Source organism: Ambystoma mexicanum, chromosome 4p (genome assembly GCF_040938575.1).
Source record: "Ambystoma mexicanum isolate Mex_15411 chromosome 4p, UKY_AmexF1_1, whole genome shotgun sequence".
Lineage (NCBI taxonomy): Eukaryota > Metazoa > Chordata > Amphibia > Caudata > Ambystomatidae > Ambystoma > Ambystoma mexicanum.
Window position 1 is genome coordinate 10,834,429 of NC_090927.1, and position 14,397 is coordinate 10,848,825.

General features: G+C 56.2%; 1 protein-coding gene across 1 annotated transcript in view; it reads right to left on the reverse strand.

Moving 5' to 3' along the window:
* The window catches only part of LOC138452918 (NACHT, LRR and PYD domains-containing protein 12-like), a 2,075,892-nt gene extending 2,063,566 nt beyond the window's left edge, over positions 1–12,326 (reverse strand). The window contains exon 1 of the mRNA XM_069605266.1: positions 12,149–12,326. The gene's annotated coding sequence lies outside the window, so the exon portion shown is untranslated. The remainder of the gene's footprint in view (positions 1–12,148) is intronic.
* Between the last annotated feature and the right edge of the window lie 2,071 nt (positions 12,327–14,397).

Consider the following 14,397-nt stretch of genomic DNA (forward strand, 5'->3'; position numbering starts at 1 on the left):
CAACATGTTACCTAGTGCTGTGTCCTCACTGTGCCAGTGCACCTGTGTCCTGCTGAGAAGGGGCAATATGTTACCAAGTGCTGTGTCCTCACTCTGCCAGTGCACCTGCTTCCTGCTGAGAAGGGGCAATATGTTACCAATTGCTGTGTCCTCACTGTGCCAGTGCACCCGCTTCCTGCTGAGAAGGGGCAATATGTTACCAAGTGCTGTGTCCTCACTGTGCCAGTGCACCCGCTTCCTGCTGAGAAGGGGCAATATGTTACCAAGTGATGTGTCCTCACTGTGCCAGTGCACCTGCTTCCTGCTGAGAAGGGGCAATATGTTACCAATACTGTGTCCTCACTGTGCCAGTGTACCTGCCTCCTGCTGAGAAGGGGCAATATGTTACTGAGTGCTGTGTCCTCACTGTGACAGTGCACCTGCTTCCTGCTGAGAAGGGGCAATATGTTACCGAGTGCTGTGACCTCACTGTGCCAGTGCACCTGCTTCCTGCTGAGAAGGGGCAATATGTTACCAAGTGCTGTGTCCTCACTGTGACAGTGCACCTGCTTCCTGCTGAGAAGGGGCAATAGGTTACCAAGTGCTGTGTCCTCACTGTGCCAGTGCACCTGCTTCCTGCTGAGAAGGGGCAATATGTTACCAAGTGCTGTGTCCTCACTGTGACAGTGCACCTGCTTCCTGCTGAGAAGGGGCAATATGTTACCAAGTGCTGTGTCCTCACTGTGCTAGTGCACCTGCTTCCTGCTGAGAAGGGGCAATATGTTGCCAAGTGCTGTGTACTCACTGTGCCAGTGCACCCGCTTCCTGCTGAGAAGGGGCAATATGTTACCAATACTGTGTCCTCACTGTGCCAGTGCACCTGCTTCCTGCTGAGAAGGGGCAATATGTTACCAAGTGCTGTGTCCTCACTGTGCCAGTGCACCTGCTTCCTGCTGAGAAGGGGCAATATGTTACCAAGTGCTGTGTACTCACTCTGGCAGTGCACCTGCTTCCTGCTGAGAAGGGGCAATATGTTACCAAGTGCTGTATCCTCTCTGTGCCAGTGCACCTGCTTCCTGCTGAGAAGGGGCAACATGTTACCATGTGCTGTTGAAGTTCTGTTACTGTCCATATGTGAAAGGTGCACATGTTCAGAGCCTGGCAATACCTGGGCATGTAAAGCATAGCTTCCAAGTGGCACCTGCCTGTGTGGCACAGTCCTGGCTGTCAGGAGGCAGCGCGTGGAGTTCTGGGGCTTGTATGTAGGTTGTGGTTTACAAATCCAAACATTCCGATTGTATTTTGACTAAAAGGCGACCACTGGGCGCACGTGTTGTACGTGGTTTGGAGACACTTCATTTTCGGGTACAAAACTTGCCCACATGAGCCCCAATGTTAATTGGCAGCAAAGTTACATCATCAATTGGAATTTAAGCAAATGGTAACCTGGCAGTATCCAATCTCTCACCGTGCAAAGCCCCTCCCCATCCCTGCCAAGCCCCCTCATGTGCAAGTGCTGAAAGCGTGAACGTGACAAACCTTTGGAGTGAAGTCTGCAGCCGCTCCTTATCACACCCTCCACTCCCCCTCCTGTGCAAGTGCTGAAAGAATGAATGTGACAAACCTGCAGAGTGAAGTCTGCAGCCGCTCCTTATCACACCCTCCACTCCCCCTCCTGTGCAAGTGCCGTAAGAATGAATGTGACAAACCTGCGGAGTGAAGTCTGCAGCCGCTCCTTATCACACCCTGCACTTCCCCCCTCCTGTGCAAGTGCTGAAAGAGTGAATGTGGCAAACCTTTGGAGTGAAGTCTGCAGCCGCTCCTCATCACACCCTCCACTCCCCCTCCTGTGCAAGTGCTGAAAGAGTGAATGTGACAAACTTGCAGAGTGAAGTCTGCAGCCTCTCCTTATCACACCATCCACCCCCCTCCTGTGCAAGTGCTGAAAGAATGAATGTGACAAACCTGCAGAGTGAAGTCTGCAGCCGCTCCTTATCACACCCTCCACCCCCCCACCCCTGTGCAAGTGCTGAAAGAGTGAATGTGACAAACTTGCAGAGTGAAGTCTGCAGCCTCTCCTTCTCACCCTATCCACCTCCCTCCTGTGCAAGTGCTGAACGAGTGAATGTGACAAACTTGCAGAGTGAAGTCTGCAGCCGCTGCTTATCACACCCTCCACCCCCCCCCTGTGCAAGTGCCGTAAGAATGAATGTGACAAACCGGCAGAGTGAAGTCTGCAGCCGCTCCTTATCACACCCCCCACTCCCCCTCCTGTGCAAGTGCCGTAAGAATGAATGTGACAAACCTGCGGAGTGAAGTCTGCAGCCGCTCCTTATCACACCCTGCACTTCCCCCCTCCTGTGCAAGTGCTGAAAGAGTGAATGTGGCAAACCTTTGGAGTGAAGTCTGCAGCCGCTCCTTATCACACCCTCCACTTCCCCCTCCTGTGCAAGTGCTGAAAGAGTGAATGTGACAAACTTGCAGAGTGAAGTCTGCAGCCGCTCCTTATCACACCCCCCACTCCCCCTCCTGTGCAAGTGCCGTAAGAATGAATGTGACAAACCTGCGGAGTGAAGTCTGCAGCCGCTCCTTATCACACCCTGCACTTCCCCCCTCCTGTGCAAGTGCTGAAAGAGTGAATGTGGCAAACCTTTGGAGTGAAGTCTGCAGCCGCTCCTTATCACACCCTCCACTTCCCTCTCCTGTGCAAGTGCTGAAAGAGTGAATGTGGCAAACATTTGGAGTGGTCTGCAGCCGCTCCTTATCACACCCTCCACTTCCCCCCTCCTGTGCAAGTGCTGAAAGAGTGAATGTGGCAAACCTTTGGAGTGGTCTGCAGCCGCTCCTTATCACACCCTCCACTTCCCCCTCCTTTGCAAGTGCTGAAAGAGTGAATGTGGCAAACCTTTGGAGTGGTCTGCAGCCGCTCCTTATCACACCCTCCACTTCCCCCTCCTGTGCAAGTGCCGTAAGAATGAATGTGACAAACCTGCAGAGTGAAGTCTGCAGCCGCTCCTTATCACACCCTACACCCCCCCCCTGTGCAAGTGCTGAAAGAATGAATGTGACAAACCTGCAGAGTGAAGTCTGCAGCCGCTCCTTATCACACCCTCCACTCCCCCTCCTGTGCAAGTGCTGAAAGAGTGAATGTGACAAACTTGCAGAGTGAAGTCTGCAGCCGCTCCTTATCACACCCCCCACCCCCCTCCTGTGCAAGTGCTGAAAGAATGAATGTGACAAACCTGCAGAGTGAAGTCCGCAGCCGCTCCTTATCACACCCTCCACTCCCCCTCCTGTGCAAGTGCTGAAAGAGTGAATGTGACAAACCTGCAGAGTGAAGTCTGCAGCCGCTCCTTATCACACCCTCCACTCCCCCTCCTGTGCAAGTGCTGAAATAGTGAACGTGACAAACCTGCAGAGTGAAGTCCGCAGCCGCCCCTTATCACAACCCATCTCCCCCCTCCTGTGCAAGTGCCGTAAGAATGAATGTGACAAACCTGCAGAGTGAAGTCTGCAGCCTCTCCTTATCACACCCTCCACTCCCCCTCCTGTGCAAGTGCTGAAAGAATGAATGTGACAAACCTGCAGAGTGAAGTCCGCAGCCGCCCCTTATCACACACCCCACTCCCCTCTCCTGTGCAAGTGGCGTAAGAATGAATGTGACAAACCTTTGGAGTGAAGTCTGCAGCCGCTCCTTATTACACCCTGCACTTCCCCCCTCCTGTGCAAGTGCTGAAAGAGTGAATGTGACAAACCTGCAGAGTGAAGTCTGCAGCCGCTCCTTATCACACCCTCCACTTCCCCCTCCTGTGCAAGTGCCGTAAGAATGAATGTGACAAACCTGCGGAGTGAAGTCTGCAGCCGCTCCTTATCACACCCTCCACTTCCCCCCCTGTCCAAGTGCCGTAAGAATGAATGTGACAAACCTGCGGAGTGAAGTCTGCAGCCGCTCCTTATCACACCCTCCACTTCCCCCCTCCTGTGCAAGTGCCGTAAGAATGAATGTGACAAACCTGCGGAGTGAAGTCTGCAGCCGCTCCTTATCACACCCCCACTCCCCTCCTCCTCCCTCCTGTGCAAGTGCCGTAAGAATGAATGTGACAAACCTTTGGAGTGAAGTCTGCAGCCGCTCCTTATCACACCCTCCACTTCCCCTCTCCTGTGCAAGTGCCGTAAGAATGAATGTGACAAACCTGCGAAGTGAAGTCTGCAGCCACTCCTTATCACACCCTCCACTTCCCCCCTCCTGTGCAAGTGCCGTAAGAATGAATGTGACAAACCTGCGGAGTGAAGTCCGCAGCCGCTCCTTATCACACCCTCCACTTCCCCCCTCCTGTGCAAGTGCCGTAAGAATGAATGTGACAAACCTGCGGAGTGAAGTCTGCAGCCGCTCCTTATCACACCCTCCACTTCCCCACTCCTGTAAGTGCTGAAAGAGTGAACGTGACAAACTTGCAGAGTGAAGTCTGCAGCCGCTCCTTATCACACCCTCCACTCCCCCTCCTGTGCAAGTTCTGAAAGAGTGAACGTGACAAACCTGCGGAGTGAATGTCTGCAGCCGCTCCTTATCACACCCTCCACTTCCCCCTCCTGTGCAAGTGCCGTAAGAATGAACGTGACAAACTTGCAGAGTGAAGTCTGCAGCCGCTCCTTATCACACCCTCCACTCCCCCCCCTGTGCAAGTGCCGTAAGAATGAATGTGGCAAACCTTTGGAGTGAAGTCTGCAGCCGCTCCTTATCACACCCTCCGCTTCCCCCCTCCTGTGCAAGTGCTGAAAAAGTGAACGTGACAAACGAAGTCTGCAGCCGCTCCTTATCACACCCTCCACTCCCCCTCCTGTGCAAGTGCTGAAAGAGTGATTGTGACAAACCTGCGGAGTAAATGTCTGCAGCCGCCCCTTATCACACCCTCCACTTCCCCCTCCTGTGCAAGTGCCGTAAGAATGAACGTGACAAACTTGCAGAGTGAAGTCTGCAGCCGCTCCTTATCACACCCTCCACCCCCCCGTGCAAGTTCTGAAAGAGTGAACGTGACAAACCTGCAGAGTGAAGTCTGCAGCCGCTCCTTATCACACCCTACACCCCCCACCCCCCTGTGCAAGTGCCGAAAGAGTGAACGTGACAAACCTGCGGAGTGAAGTCTGCAGCCGCTCCTTATCACACCCTCCATTTCCCCCCCCCCTGTGCAAGTGCCGTAAGAATGAATGTGACAAACCTGCGAAGTGAAGTCTGCAGCCGCTCCTTATCACACCCTCCACCCCCCCACCCCTGTGCAAGTGCCGTAAGAATGAATGTGACAAACTTGCAGAGTGAAGTCTGCAGCCGCTCCTTATCACACCCTCCACTCCCCCCCCTGTGCAAGTGCTGAAAGAATGAATGTGACAAACTTGCAGAGTGAAGTCTGCAGCCGCTCCTTATCACACCCTCCACTTCCCCCTCCTGTGCAAGTGCTGAAAGAGTGAATGTGGCAAACCTTTGGAGTGGTCTGCAGCCGCTCCTTATTACACCCTCCACTTCCCCCTCCTGTGCAAGTGCTGAAAGCGTGAATGTGGCAAACCTTTGGAGTGGTCTGCAGCCGCTCCTTATCACACCCTCCACTTCCCCCTCCTGTGCAAGTGCCGTAAGAATGAATGTGACAAACCTGCAGAGTGAAGTCTGCAGCCGCTCCTTATCACACCCTACACCCCCCCCTGCCCCCTGTGCAAGTGCTGAAAGAATGAATGTGACAAACCTGCAGAGTGAAGTCTGCAGCCGCTCCTTATCACACCCTCCACTCCCCCTCCTGTGCAAGTGCTGAAAGAGTGAATGTGACAAACTTGCAGAGTGAAGTCTGCAGCCGCTCCTTATCACACCCTCCACTTCCCCCTCCTGTGCAAGTGCCGTAAGAATGAATGTGACAAACCTGCAGAGTGAAGTCTGCAGCCGCTCCTTATCACACCCTACACCCCCCCCTGTGCAAGTGCTGAAAGAATGAATGTGACAAACCTGCAGAGTGAAGTCTGCAGCCGCTCCTTATCACACCCTCCACTCCCCCTCCTGCGCAAGTGCTGAAAGAGTGAATGTGACAAACTTGCAGAGTGAAGTCTGCAGCCGCTCTTTATCACACCCCCCACCCCCCTCCTGTGCAAGTGCTGAAAGAATGAATGTGACAAACCTGCAGAGTGAAGTCCGCAGCCGCTCCTTATCACACCCTCCACTCCCCCTCCTGTGCAAGTGCTGAAAGAGTGAATGTGACAAACCTGCAGAGTGAAGTCTGCAGCCGCTCCTTATCACACCCTCCACTCCCCCTCCTGTGCAAGTGCTGAAATAGTGAACGTGACAAACCTGCAGAGTGAAGTCCGCAGCCGCCCCTTATCACAACCCATCTCCCCCCTCCTGTGCAAGTGCCGTAAGAATGAATGTGACAAACCTGCAGAGTGAAGTCTGCAGCCTCTCCTTATCACACCCTCCACTCCCCCTCCTGTGCAAGTGCTGAAAGAATGAATGTGACAAACCTGCAGAGTGAAGTCCGCAGCCGCCCCTTATCACACACCCCACTCCCCTCTCCTGTGCAAGTGGCGTAAGAATGAATGTGACAAACCTTTGGAGTGAAGTCTGCAGCCGCTCCTTATTACACCCTGCACTTCCCCCCTCCTGTGCAAGTGCTGAAAGAGTGAATGTGACAAACCTGCAGAGTGAAGTCTGCAGCCGCTCCTTATCACACCCTCCACTTCCCCCTCCTGTGCAAGTGCCGTAAGAATGAATGTGACAAACCTGCGGAGTGAAGTCTGCAGCCGCTCCTTATCACACCCTCCACTTCCCCCCCTGTCCAAGTGCCGTAAGAATGAATGTGACAAACCTGCGGAGTGAAGTCTGCAGCCGCTCCTTATCACACCCTCCACTTCCCCCCTCCTGTGCAAGTGCCGTAAGAATGAATGTGACAAACCTGCGGAGTGAAGTCTGCAGCCGCTCCTTATCACACCCCCCACTCCCCTCCTCCTCCCTCCTGTGCAAGTGCCGTAAGAATGAATGTGACAAACCTTTGGAGTGAAGTCTGCAGCCGCTCCTTATCACACCCTCCACTTCCCCTCTCCTGTGCAAGTGCCGTAAGAATGAATGTGACAAACCTGCGAAGTGAAGTCTGCAGCCACTCCTTATCACACCCTCCACTTCCCCCCTCCTGTGCAAGTGCCGTAAGAATGAATGTGACAAACCTGAGGAGTGAAGTCCGCAGCCGCTCCTTATCACACCCTCCACTTCCCCCCTCCTGTGCAAGTGCCGTAAGAATGAATGTGACAAACCTGCGGAGTGAAGTCTGCAGCCGCTCCTTATCACACCCTCCACTTCCCCACTCCTGTAAGTGCTGAAAGAGTGAACGTGACAAACTTGCAGAGTGAAGTCTGCAGCCGCTCCTTATCACACCCTCCACTCCCCCTCCTGTGCAAGTTCTGAAAGAGTGAACGTGACAAACCTGCGGAGTGAATGTCTGCAGCCGCTCCTTATCACACCCTCCACTTCCCCCTCCTGTGCAAGTGCCGTAAGAATGAACGTGACAAACTTGCAGAGTGAAGTCTGCAGCCGCTCCTTATCACACCCTCCACTCCCCCCCCTGTGCAAGTGCCGTAAGAATGAATGTGGCAAACCTTTGGAGTGAAGTCTGCAGCCGCTCCTTATCACACCCTCCGCTTCCCCCCTCCTGTGCAAGTGCTGAAAAAGTGAACGTGACAAACGAAGTCTGCAGCCGCTCCTTATCACACCCTCCACTCCCCCTCCTGTGCAAGTGCTGAAAGAGTGATTGTGACAAACCTGCGGAGTAAATGTCTGCAGCCGCCCCTTATCACACCCTCCACTTCCCCCTCCTGTGCAAGTGCCGTAAGAATGAACGTGACAAACTTGCAGAGTGAAGTCTGCAGCCGCTCCTTATCACACCCTCCACCCCCCCGTGCAAGTTCTGAAAGAGTGAACGTGACAAACCTGCAGAGTGAAGTCTGCAGCCGCTCCTTATCACACCCTACACCCCCCACCCCCCTGTGCAAGTGCCGAAAGAGTGAACGTGACAAACCTGCGGAGTGAAGTCTGCAGCCGCTCCTTATCACACCCTCCACTTCCCCCCCCCTGTGCAAGTGCCGTAAGAATGAATGTGACAAACCTGCGGAGTGAAGTCTGCAGCCGCTCCTTATCACACCCTCCACCCCCCCACCCCTGTGCAAGTGCCGTAAGAATGAATGTGACAAACTTGCAGAGTGAAGTCTGCAGCCGCTCCTTATCACACCCTCCACTCCCCCCCCTGTGCAAGTGCTGAAAGAATGAATGTGACAAACTTGCAGAGTGAAGTCTGCAGCCGCTCCTTATCACACCCTCCACTTCCCCCTCCTGTGCAAGTGCTGAAAGAGTGAATGTGGCAAACCTTTGGAGTGGTCTGCAGCCGCTCCTTATCACACCCTCCACTTCCCCCTCCTGTGCAAGTGCTGAAAGAGTGAATGTGGCAAACCTTTGGAGTGGTCTGCAGCCGCTCCTTATCACACCCTCCACTTCCCCCTCCTGTGCAAGTGCCGTAAGAATGAATGTGACAAACCTGCAGAGTGAAGTCTGCAGCCGCTCCTTATCACACCCTACACCCCCCCCTGCCCCCTGTGCAAGTGCTGAAAGAATGAATGTGACAAACCTGCAGAGTGAAGTCTGCAGCCGCTCCTTATCACACCCTCCACTCCCCCCCCTGTGCAAGTGCTGAAAGAGTGAATGTGACAAACTTGCAGAGTGAAGTCTGCAGCCGCTCCTTATCACACCCCCCACCCCCCTCCTGTGCAAGTGCTGAAAGAGTGAATGTGGCAAACCTTTGGAGTGGTCTGCAGCCGCTCCTTATCACACCCTCCACTTCCCCCTCCTGTGCAAGTGCTGAAAGAGTGAATGTGGCAAACCTTTGGAGTGGTCTGCAGCCGCTCCTTATCACACCCTCCACTTCCCCCTCCTGTGCAAGTGCCGTAAGAATGAATGTGACAAACCTGCAGAGTGAAGTCTGCAGCCGCTCCTTATCACACCCTACACCCCCCCCCGCCCCCTGTGCAAGTGCTGAAAGAATGAATGTGACAAACCTGCAGAGTGAAGTCTGCAGCCGCTCCTTATCACACCCTCCACTCCCCCTCCTGTGCAAGTGCTGAAAGAGTGAATGTGACAAACTTGCAGAGTGAAGTCTGCAGCCGCTCCTTATCACACCCCCCACCCCCCTCCTGTGCAAGTGCTGAAAGAATGAATGTGACAAACCTGCAGAGTGAAGTCCGCAGCCGCTCCTTATCACACCCTCCACTCCCCCTCCTGTGCAAGTGCTGAAAGAGTGAATGTGACAAACCTGCAGAGTGAAGTCTGCAGCCGCTCCTTATCACACCCTCCACTCCCCCTCCTGTGCAAGTGCTGAAATAGTGAACGTGACAAACCTGCAGAGTGAAGTCCGCAGCCGCCCCTTATCACAACCCATCTCCCCCCTCCTGTGCAAGTGCCGTAAGAATGAATGTGACAAACCTGCAGCGTGAAGTCTGCAGCCTCTCCTTATCACACCCTCCACTCCCCCTCCTGTGCAAGTGCTGAAAGAATGAATGTGACAAACCTGCAGAGTGAAGTCCGCAGCCGCCCCTTATCACACACCCCACTCCCCTCTCCTGTGCAAGTGGCGTAAGAATGAATGTGACAAACCTTTGGAGTGAAGTCTGCAGCCGCTCCTTATCACACCCTGCACTTCCCCCCTCCTGTGCAAGTGCTGAAAGAGTGAATGTGACAAACCTGCAGAGTGAAGTCTGCAGCCGCTCCTTATCACACCCTCCACTTCCCCCTCCTGTGCAAGTGCCGTAAGAATGAATGTGACAAACCTGCGGAGTGAAGTCTGCAGCCGCTCCTTATCACACCCTCCACTTCCCCCCCTGTCCAAGTGCCGTAAGAATGAATGTGACAAACCTGCGGAGTGAAGTCTGCAGCCGCTCCTTATCACACCCTCCACTTCCCCCTCCTGTGCAAGTGCCGTAAGAATGAATGTGACAAACCTGCGGAGTGAAGTCTGCAGCCGCTCCTTATCACACCCCCCACTCCCCTCCTCCTCCCTCCTGTGCAAGTGCCGTAAGAATGAATGTGACAAACCTTTGGAGTGAAGTCTGCAGCCGCTCCTTATCACACCCTCCACTTCCCCTCTCCTGTGCAAGTGCCGTAAGAATGAATGTGACAAACCTGCGAAGTGAAGTCTGCAGCCGCTCCTTATCACACCCACCACTTCCCCCCTCCTGTGCAAGTGCCGTAAGAATGAATGTGACAAACCTGCGGAGTGAAGTCCGCAGCCGCTCCTTATCACACCCTCCACTTCCCCCCTCCTGTGCAAGTGCCGTAAGAATGAATGTGACAAACCTGCGGAGTGAAGTCTGCAGCCGCTCCTTATCACACCCTCCACTTCCCCACTCCTGTAAGTGCTGAAAGAGTGAACGTGACAAACTTGCAGAGTGAAGTCTGCAGCCGCTCCTTATCACACCCTCCACTCCCCCTCCTGTGCAAGTTCTGAAAGAGTGAACGTGACAAACCTGCGGAGTGAATGTCTGCAGCCGCTCCTTATCACACCCTCCACTTCCCCCTCCTGTGCAAGTGCCGTAAGAATGAACGTGACAAACTTGCAGAGTGAAGTCTGCAGCCGCTCCTTATCACACCCTCCACTCCCCCCCCTGTGCAAGTGCCGTAAGAATGAATGTGGCAAACCTTTGGAGTGAAGTCTGCAGCCGCTCCTTATCACACCCTCCGCTTCCCCCCTCCTGTGCAAGTGCTGAAAAAGTGAACGTGACAAACGAAGTCTGCAGCCGCTCCTTATCACACCCTCCACTCCCCCTCCTGTGCAAGTGCTGAAAGAGTGATTGTGACAAACCTGCGGAGTAAATGTCTGCAGCCGCCCCTTATCACACCCTCCACTTCCCCCTCCTGTGCAAGTGCCGTAAGAATGAAAGTGACAAACTTGCAGAGTGAAGTCTGCAGCCGCTCCTTATCACACCCTCCACCCCCCCCCGTGCAAGTTCTGAAAGAGTGAACGTGACAAACCTGCAGAGTGAAGTCTGCAGCCGCTCCTTATCACACCCTACACCCCCCAACCCCCTGTGCAAGTGCCGAAAGAGTGAACGTGACAAACCTGCAGAGTGAAGTCTGCAGCCGCTCCTTATCACACCCTCCACTTCCCCCCCCTGTGCAAGTGCCGTAAGAATGAATGTGACAAACCTGCGGAGTGAAGTCTGCAGCCGCTCCTTATCACACCCTCCACCCCCCCACCCCTGTGCAAGTGCCGTAAGAATGAATGTGACAAACTTGCAGAGTGAAGTCTGCAGCCGCTCCTTATCACACCCTCCACTCCCCCCCCTGTGCAAGTGCTGAAAGAATGAATGTGACAAACTTGCAGAGTGAAGTCTGCAGCCGCTCCTTATCACACCCTCCACTCCCCCCCTGTGCAAGTGCCGTAAGAGTGAACGTGACAAACCTGCGGAGTGAAGTCTGCAGCCGCTCCTTATCACACCCTACACCCCCCCCTGCAAGTGCCGTAAGAATGAACGTGAGTGACAAACCTGCGGAGTGAAGTCTGCAGCCGCTCCTTATCACACCCTCCACCCCCCGTCCCCTGTGCAAGTGCCGAAAGAGTGAACGTGACAAACCTGCGGAGTGAAGTCTGCAGCCGCTCCTTATCACACCCTCCACTTCCCCCCTCCTGTGCAAGTGTCGTAAGAATGAATGTGCCAAACCTGCGGAGTGAAGTCTGCAGCCGCTCCTTATCACACCCCCCACTCCCCTCCTCCTCCCTCCTGTGCAAGTGCCGTAAGAATGAATGTGACAAACCTGCGGAGTGAAGTCAGCAGCCGCTCCTTATCACACACCCCACTCCCCTCCAGTACAAGTGCCGTAAGAATGAACGTTCCAAACTTGCGGAGTGAAGTCTGCAGCCTCTCCTTATCACACCCTGCACTTCCCCCCTCCTGTGCAAGTGCTGAAAGAATGAACGTGACAAACCTGCGGAGTGAAGTGTGCAGCTGCTCCTTATCACACCCTCCACTTCCCCCCTCCTGTGCAAGTGCCGTAAGAATGAATGTGCCAAACCTGCGGAGTGAAGTCTGCAGCCTCTCCTTATCACACCATGCACTTCCCCCCTCCTGTGCAAGTGCTGAAAGAATGAACGTGACAAACCTGCGGAGTGAAGTCTGCAGCCGCTCCTTATCACACCCTGCACTTCCCGGACGGAGGGAGACCTGCGGTGTCCTTGGATAGCTCTGCTGAGCCGCCTGTGTCAGGGACCCGGGGCGTGTGATGCTCAACTGGACTTGTGAAGGTGCTTCCAGGCGCTCGATCTCTGGCAGGGGAATAAGATCGCACCCGCTTTTATCGCTGCAAAGTTTCATCGCGCAGTGCTCCTCACGCGGAGGCCCCGCCTACCCGCAGATGCTGCAGCCAATCACACAGCGTCAACAGGCAAATATGCAAATACGGCAGCGTGATGGCCCCGCCCTCCACCAGCTCTGCTCCTGGGATTGGCCTGGGATGATTTCTCTAGCTCCGCCCCTTCTCATTCTGTCATCTGTGTGTGGGGGTGGGGGGGGGGGGATGCCAAATACCATACAACCCCAGCAGCCCCCCCTTGCCACCCGAAATGTTATCTGTGGGCTCTGGGCTTTCGGGCCCTGCAACTTCAAAGGATCAGGCACTTGCTTCTAGGAGCATTTTCTTTCCTCCCAGTCAAATCTTCGATCTCTCGGCCTCTCACTCCCCTGAGAAGCACCCCTGCCCCCGAGTCACAGCCCCCTGACACAGCCTGACACGCACAGGCTGCACCCCTGCTGTGCAGCCAGTGCCCCCGAGTCACAGCCCCCCTGAGACGCACAGGCTGCACCCCTGCTCTGCAGCCAGTGCCCCCGAGTCACAGCCCCCTGAGACACACAGGCTGCAGCCCTGACTGTGCAGCCAGTGCCCCCGAGTCACAGCCCCCTGACACAGCCTGACACGCACAGGCTGCACCCCTGCTGTGCAGCCAGTGCCCCCGAGTCACAGCCCCCCTGAGACGCACAGGCTGCACCCCTGCTCTGCAGCCAGTGCCCCCGAGTCACAGCCCCCTGAGACACACAGGCTGCAGCCCTGGCTGTGCAGCCAGTGCCCCCGAGTCACAGCCCCCTGACACAGCCTGACACGCACAGGCTGCACCCCTGCTGTGCAGCCAGTGCCCCCGAGTCACAGCCCCCCTGAGACGCACAGGCTGCACCCCTGCTCTGCAGCCAGTGCCCCCGAGTCACAGCCCCCTGAGACACACAGGCTGCAGCCCTGACTGTGCAGCCAGTGCCCCCGAGTCACAGCCCCCTGACACAGCCTGACACGCACAGGCTGCACCCCTGCTGTGCAGCCGGTGCCCCCGAGTCACAGCCCCCCTGAGACGCACAGGCTGCACCCCTGCTCTGCAGCCGGTGCCCCCGAGTCACAGCCCCCTGAGACGCACAGGCTGCACCCCTGCTCTGCAGCCGGTGCCCCCGAGTCACAGCCCCCCCTGAGACGCACAGGCTGCACCCCTGCTGTGCAGCCTGTGCCCCCGAGTCACAGCCCCCCTGAGACGCACAGGCTGCACCCCTGCTCTGCAGCCTGTGCCCCCGTGTCACAGCCCCCCCTGAGACGCACAGGCTGCACCCCTGCTGTGCAGCCTGTGCCCCCGAGTCACAGCCCCCCTGAGACGCACAGGCTGCACCCCTGCTGTGCAGCCTGTGCCCCCGACTCACAGCCCCCCTGAGACGCACAGGCTGCGCCCCTGCTCTGCAGCCTGTGCCCCCGAGTCACAGCCCCCCTGAGACGCACAGGCTGCGCCCCTGCTGTGCAGCCTGTGCCCCCGTGTCACAGCCCCCCTGAGACGCACAGGCTGCGCCCCTGCTCTGCAGCCAGTGCCCCCGAGTCACAGCCCCCCTGAGACGCACAGGCTGCACCCCTGGTGTGCAGCCTGTGCCCCCGAGTCACAGCCCCCCTGAGACGCACAGGCTGCACCCCTGCTCTGCAGCCAGTGCCCCCGAGTCACAGCCCACCTGAGACGCACAGGCTGCACCCCTGCTGTGCAGCCTGTGCCCTGAGTCACAGCCACCCCTGAGACACACAGGCTGCACCCCTGGCTGTGCAGCCAGTGCCCCTGAGACACAGCCCCCCTGAGACTCACAGGCTGCACCCCTGGCTGTGCAGCCACTGCCCCCGAGTCACAGCCCCCTGAGACACACAGGCTGCAGCCCTGGCTGTGCAGCCAGTGCCCCCGAGTCACAGCCCCCTGAGACACACAGGCTGCACCCCTGCTCTGCAGCCAGTGCCCCCGAGTGACAGCCCCCCTGAGACGCACAGGCTGCACCCCTGCTCTGCAGCCACTGCCCCCGAGTCACAGCCCCCCTGAGACGCACAGGCTGCAACCCTGCTGTGCA